This window comes from Salvelinus namaycush, unplaced genomic scaffold (assembly GCF_016432855.1).
Source record: "Salvelinus namaycush isolate Seneca unplaced genomic scaffold, SaNama_1.0 Scaffold633, whole genome shotgun sequence".
Classification (NCBI taxonomy): domain Eukaryota; kingdom Metazoa; phylum Chordata; class Actinopteri; order Salmoniformes; family Salmonidae; genus Salvelinus; species Salvelinus namaycush.
The window spans coordinates 20860-28237 of NW_024061346.1; the positions used below are offsets into that span (position 1 = coordinate 20860).

The 7378-nt window shown below is 40.8% G+C and overlaps 1 long non-coding RNA gene across 1 annotated transcript; it reads left to right on the forward strand.

The window, feature by feature from the left end:
- The first annotated feature begins 742 nt into the window (after positions 1-742).
- LOC120042198 lies at positions 743-7057 on the forward strand. The gene is made up of 4 exons (XR_005476048.1): positions 743-790; positions 6096-6173; positions 6460-6807; positions 6990-7057. It is a non-coding gene; the product is annotated as an uncharacterized LOC120042198 (long non-coding RNA).
- Positions 7058-7378: the final 321 nt, after the last annotated feature.

Genomic DNA, 7378 nt, shown 5'->3' on the forward strand with positions numbered 1-7378 from the left:
ATAATGAATATGAAGATTGAAAAAGATGAAGACAATTCCCCTACTTTAAAAGAGAACAGGAGGCTTGGATAGAATGGGGGTGTTGGGGGGTGTCACCCCTTTTGTAGTCTTCTGACACACAGCACAGACAGAACACTGGACACACAGTATGAGTGTGTGAAGTGTCAATCAAAGTGATTTCCTTCCCCCTTCCCTCCCTCGGGCCTTATTGCCACGTTGTTATGTTGTTATTGAACCAAGTGGAAGAGGATATGATTGGGACATATTAGTCTCCCAGGGCAGACAGGTTGCCTCTAACAATGTTAACAAGGTTGTAGCTGTTTCACTACGTCTGGGATTTCCTAGACAAGTGGAGACCTATAGACTGGAGGCTGTAGTAATGTTGAGTTGCCAGTAGGGAGCGCTCTAGACCACTGGACCCAAACATACTCCCCTTTCATCTGTTCTGGAACCTTCAGTACCACTTTGATGCAGCTGCTGAAGAGCGATGGGAATCGGTCACATTTTGTCTCTTGTTAAACATGTAGGCCCACTCCTCAAATTAAGAAATGTAACTACAGTATGCTGACTTTAGACCATTTTCTATTTAGATAGAGTAACATCCCTTATGTGACATGCTCTTACTGCATGTTAATGCCCTGACTAGACTACTTTTAAAATGTGTCAACCACAGAACTCACACTTAGGCTACGCCTGCTTCTACTAACACTTACAGTAGACTACTTCTTGTTTCCACACAGTGACAGTAAGTTGACTAACTGTACAAGACCTCTCCCCTTCACTTCACTCTGTAAGTACACTTGACGATATCTTGGAATATAGTTTTAGTTTTGAAGTTTTTAGCCATACATCACATGACTTCCTGTATCTTTGTACTTGTTGGTTTAATTTGAACTGTGTTTTGGTTGGTACATCAGGGCCTGTATTCATAAAGTGTCTCAGACGGTCCGTATAATTATGATCTAAAAGGCTAAACTGATCCCAGATCAGCTCTCCTACTCTGATACACTTTGTGAATACAGACCCTGGACTGTGGTTTCACCAGGAATACCCAGATCTCCATTCAATAGGGTCATGTTCACTGTCAAAGTATAACAGGGTCAAGTATAACTGTGTGTGTGTGTGTGTGTATAAATGTATTTTGACATATTAATCTGATTGTGGGATATACAGTCACGACCAACATTATTGGCACCATTGACAAATACTGAGCTATATTGTGTGCTACAAAAGATGGGAGTTACATTGTACATGCGATTTCACATAAAGACTTGTGCATGCTATTTTAAGAGCTCTGAGAGCAACAGATTGTGGTGGAGATATTTTGAAAATGGCCTAAAGTAAGAGTGAGAGAAAGAGTGATTGGAGTGAGTGGATGCTTCATAAGAGGTTTAGGAGTAGTATTAACATGAGACACAGTGATGGTGGTTTGTGTTTAGGAGTAGTATTAACATGAGACACAGTGATGGTGGGTTGTGTTTAGGAGTAGTATTAACATGAGACACAGTGATGGTGGGTTGTGTTTAGGAGTAGTATTAACATGAGACACAGTGATGGTGGGTTGTGTTTAGGAGTAGTATTAACATGAGACACAGTGATGGTGGGTTGTGTTTAGGAGTAGTATTAACATGAGACACAGTGATGGTGGGTTGTGGTTAGGAGTAGTATTAACAAGAGACACAGTGATGGTGGGTTGTGTTTAGGAGTAGTATTAACAAGAGACACACTGATGGTGGGTTGTGTTTAGGAGTAGTATTAACATGAGACACAGTGATGGTGGGTTGTGTTTAGGAGTAGTATTAACAAGAGACACAGTGATGGTGGGTTGTGTTTAGGAGTAGTATTAACATGAGACACAGTGATGGTGGGTTGTGTCTAGGAGTAGTATTAACATAAGACACAGTGATGGTGGGTTGTGTTTAGGAGTAGTATTAACATGAGACAGTGATGGAGGGTTGTGTTTAGGAGTAGTATTAACATGAGACACAGTGATGGTGGGTTGTGTTTAGGAGTAGTATTAACATGAGACACAGTGATGGGGGGTTGTGTTTAGGAGTAGTATTAACATGAGACAGTGATGGTGGGTTGTGTATAGGAGTAGTATTAACATGAGACACAGTGATGGTGTGTTGTGTTTAGGAGTAGTATTAACATGAGACACAGTGGTGGTGGGTTGTGTTTAGGAGTAGTATTAACATGAGACACAGTGACGGTGGGTTGTGTTTAGGAGTAGTATTAACATGAGACACAGTGACGGTGGGTTGTGTTTAGGGGTAGTATTAACATGAGACAGTAAAGGTGGGTTGTGTTTAGGAGTAGTATTTACATGAGACACAGTGATGGTGGGTTGTGTTTAGGAGTAGTATTAACATGAGACACGGTGATGGTGGGTTGTGTTTAGGAGTAGTATTAACATGAGGCACAGTGATGGTGGGTTGTGTTTAGGAGTAGTATTAACATGATACACAGTGATGGTGGGTTGTGTTTAGGAGTAGTATTAACATGAGACACAGTGATGGTGGGTTGTGTTTAGGAGTAGTATTAACATGAGACACAGTGATGGTGGGTTGTGTTTAGGAGTAGTATTAACATGAGACACAGTGATGGTGGGTTGTGTTTAGGAGTAGTATTAACATGAGACACAGTGATGGTGGGTTGTGTTTAGGAGTAGTATTAACATGAGACACAGTGATGGTGGGTTGTGTTTAGGAGTAGTATTAACAAGAGACACAGTGATGGTGGGTTGTGTTTAGGAGTAGTATTAACAAGAGACACAGTGATGGTGGGTTGTGTTTAGGAGTAGTAATAACCTGAGACACAGTGGTGGTGGGTTGTGTTTAGGAGTAGTATTAACATGAGACAGTGATGGTGGGTTGTGTTTAGGAGTAGTATTAACATGAGACACAGTGATGGTGGGTTGTGTTTAGGAGTAGTATTAACATGAGACACAGTGATGGTGGGTTGTGTTTAGGAGTAGTATTAACATGAGACACAGTGATGGTGGGTTGTGTTTAGGAGTAGTATTAACATGAGACACAGTGATGGTGGGTTGTGTTTAGGAGTAGTATTAACATGAGACACAGTGATGGTGGGTTGTGTTTAGGAGTAGTATTAACATGAGACACAGTGATGGTGGGTTGTGTTTAGGAGTAGTATTAACATGAGACACAGTGATGGTGGGTTGTGTTTAGGAGTAGTATTAACATGAGACACAGTGATGGTGGGTTGTGTTTAGGAGTAGTATTAACATGAGACAGTGATGGTGGGTTGTGTTTAGGAGTAGTATTAACATGAGACACAGTGATGGTGGGTTGTGTTTAGGAGTAGTATTAACATGAGACACAGTGATGGTGGGTTGTGTTTAGGAGTAGTATTAACATGAGACACAGTTATGGTGGGTTGTGTTTAGGAGTAGTATTAACATGAGACAGTGATGGTGGGTTGTGTTTAAGAGTAGTATTAACATGAGACACAGTGATGGTGGGTTGTGTTTAGGAGTAGTATTAACATGAGACACAGTGATGGTGGGTTGTGTTTATGAGTAGTATTAACATGAGACACAGTGATGGTGGGTTGTGTTTAGGAGTAGTATTAACATGAGACACAGTGATGGTGGGTTGTGTTTAGGAGTAGTATTAACATGAGACACAGTGATGGTGGGTTGTGTTTAGGAGTAGTATTAACATGAGACACAGTGATGGTGGGTTGTGTTTAGGAGTAGTATTAACATGAGACACAGTGATGTGGGTTCGTTGGTTTAGATAAACACAATCACTTTCCTGTTCTCCTTTCCTGTCTGTCCTCTGACAGGCCTCCTGAATCATATCAGAAATCTATATATGCACATTAGACTTTATAGAATATGGTCCTCTGTAGCTCAGTTGGTAGAGCATGGCACCTGCAACGTGATGGGTTTTGTTCCCTGGACCACCCATACGTAAAATATATGCACATATAACTAACTGTAAGTCGCTTTGGATAAAGGCATCTGCTAAATGGCATTATTTATGGACAGCAGACTACAACACACTACACAGTCAATACAGCAGGCTATGGTGATGTTCATTGATGCCTCTGATAGATAAAGCTACTACTAGTACTGCACAACAGAGGAGGCTGGTGGGCAGAGATATAGGAGGAATGGCTGGAATTAATGGAACAGTATCCATTCATTCTATTCATATTACTGCACAAATGAATAAGGACATCAGGACTGGATGGTGCAGTAATGTTGAGATGCCAGTAGGGAGAGCTCTAGTCTAGAACACTGCAGTAATGTTGAGATGCCAGTAGGGAGAGCTCTAGTCTAGAACACTGGAACCTTCCGTATCACTTTGATGCAGCTGATGAGGAGTGTAAATTGAGTGTGTTTGTAGAATATAATGAATGACATCATGGAACTGACCAAATGTAAATGGAACTGTCACGCTCGTCGTTACGTGAAAGAGAGGACCAAGGCGCAGCGTGATATAAATACATTCTTCTCTAAATTAGAAGAAGACAAAACAAACACTATACAAACTAGACACAACAATAAACGTGACGCTATAATAAACAAAAGTGCAGACACAGGCAACTTAGACATAGACAATCACCCACAACCTACCTAATGACTATGGCTGCCTAAATATGGCTCCCAATCAGAGACAACGATAGACAGCTGTCTCTAATTGAGAACCAATCTAGGCAACCATAGACTTACATAAACACCTACAATGAACACAACCCCATGAACTCTACAAACACCCCCTAGACAATACAAACACCCTAGACGAGACAAAAACACACAAACATCCCCCATGTCACACCCTCACCTAACTAAAATAATAAAGAAAACAAAGATAACTAAGGCCGGGGCGTGACAGGAACTTTGACCTGTTCCATGTAGAACTCAGAGGGACAAGGCAACACATTCTAAGATATTATAAACATTCCATATAGAATAGTCAACATATTGTTAACATGGTTCTGTATTTAAATAAAAGTGGAAATGGGGGACATTTTGTCCATTTTAGAAATGTAGGACTCATTTTAATAGAGTAACCTCCCTTTTCTGACATGTTGTTCTGGTCCTCATGCATGTTAATGTCTAAAAGAGGAAGGAAAGGACAGTTCAGTATCAGCTACTTGTGTTCTGACTACTATAAATATGTGTCAACCACAGAACTGACATTTACTAGCAGTTCCCACTCACTACCAGTAAGTTGACTCACTGTACAACACCTCTCCCCTTCAGGCTGTAAGTACTCTTGATATCTTGAAATATAGTTTTGGGTTATTTGTTTTAGTATTAAGTCATATACTTGAGGGTATTGTATCATTGTTCTTCTTTTATGTTTTGAGCTGTGTTTTGGTTGTTACATCAGGGTCAGTATTCATAAAGTGTCTCAGTGTAGGAGTGTTGATCTACATAGTGATGAGATGATTAACCAGGGTAAAAAAGACATGCAGACAAACGTGTGAATGCCTGCTCAGTGTACCACTGCACTGTGTGTGTGTGTGTGTGTGTGTGTGTGTGTGTGTGTGTGTGTGTGTGTGTGTGTGTGTGTGTGTGTGTGTGTGTGTGTGTGTGTGTGTGTGTGTGAGAGAGTCACTTGCTGTTTATCCTCACAGCTTGGGGATAGGAGCTATCATTGAACCTGGTGGTCAGTCTTTAGGCTGCTGTACAGCTTGACGGACCGTAGAGGATTGAACATTTATCCTCCTATATTTGGGGTTCTGAGAATAAAACAGCTTCAGAACAATCAATATGTGTTTACAGTTCTACACATCTGTTCAGTAACTTATTGTTGTTGTTGATGATGACTTTATTGTATCCATTAGGAAATTATTTTTGCATCATACAACATAACATCTTAAATAGACAGATGTAGACAGACATGTAACACGTCACACACATTACATACATAGTGCAATAGACTTACAGACAGACAGTATTCACATAGACAACCATATAGCACAATACAACACAACACAATATGAGCCTGGTTCATTTTCAGTAATGAGGACCTGTACCCCATGTACAGTTTCTACTTTAATGTATCAGGTGGAGTTAATCACCAGCTATAGAGTGAGTTGTTGTTTATGTTTCTAAGACTGCAGGGTGGGAGATGCAACAATGGCCTTGAGAACAGCAGGAAGTGTGTTGGTGGTCTTTCTCTGGTCTGTAGCAGGTATGGTCTCATTCATAACTTATATGTTTGTCAATCTACAGACATTTGTAGAATGTTAAAATTACATTTGTGTTTTATTATTCTGTTGTGTTCTGTTAGGCGTCTCCAGTTCACTTCAGTAGTTGTCTTTCACACCTCACTTACCTTACTGAATGATGCTTATGTGTTTTCCAATCACACTCAACTCAGCAACTACGGCAACAAAGTACGGACAAAGCCTTTACTGTTAGTGTGAGCCAATTGGCATTGGCTTAATGTAATACCCTTGTGTTCCGTGACTGTTCAGTGGTACTGGGTCAGGATGGCTGGAGTGTGACTTACACCACTCAGAGTATCTGTGCCTTGAAGGGGTCAACAGTGGAGCTGACCTGCTCTTACACATATCCCAGAGGTCATAAAGTCACATCAACCCTCTGGTTCACTAAATGGGGGACTGGTGTAGAACCTAAAGATCTAGGTCAGGACCCAGAGTATACAGGTCGTCTGGAGTATCATGGGGATAAGAAAAAAGACTGTACCCTGAGAATCACAGACCTGAGAGAGAGTGACTCAGCTATGTACAAGTTCAGATTTATAACAGATCAGACTGAAGGGAGATATTATGGAGATCCTGGAGTCACTCTGTCTGTAACAGGTACAGTTACATGCTTTATACTGCTAGTCTGTTCAATTAATATCTACTGTCCATTTAGTTCTAGAAATTGGATTTGTATATATGAAAGATTTAAGAATTAAATGTGTTTGAGAATGTCTTGCATCATGTGATTAAACTAGAGAACAGGTGATTCAGGGTTTTAATGTTTTTATCTACTACAGCTCTGCAGGTGAAGGTGACTCCTTCACATTGGTCACAGAGGAAGACACTGACCTGTAGAACCACCAGCTGTCCTCTGACTGGTAACTCCACCTACACCTGGTACAAGAACGGACAGATAGTAACTGACAACACGTCCCCCTATTCAGTCTACTCTAATGCGGCAGACAGTTACTCCTGTGCTTTAAAAGGCCATGAGGATCTCCACTCTCCTGCAGTGTGTGAGTGTGAATTTAATACATTATACTGTGTGTTGGTTTCACTTTGTCATTTGAGAACTTTTAGCATTTCTAGAAAGAACTGAGAATATAATCCAGTTGTCCTCTTGTTATGTCACTGTGTTTCAGGTGTTCAGGGTCAGTACTGCAACAGAGTGACCTACACCAAGAGG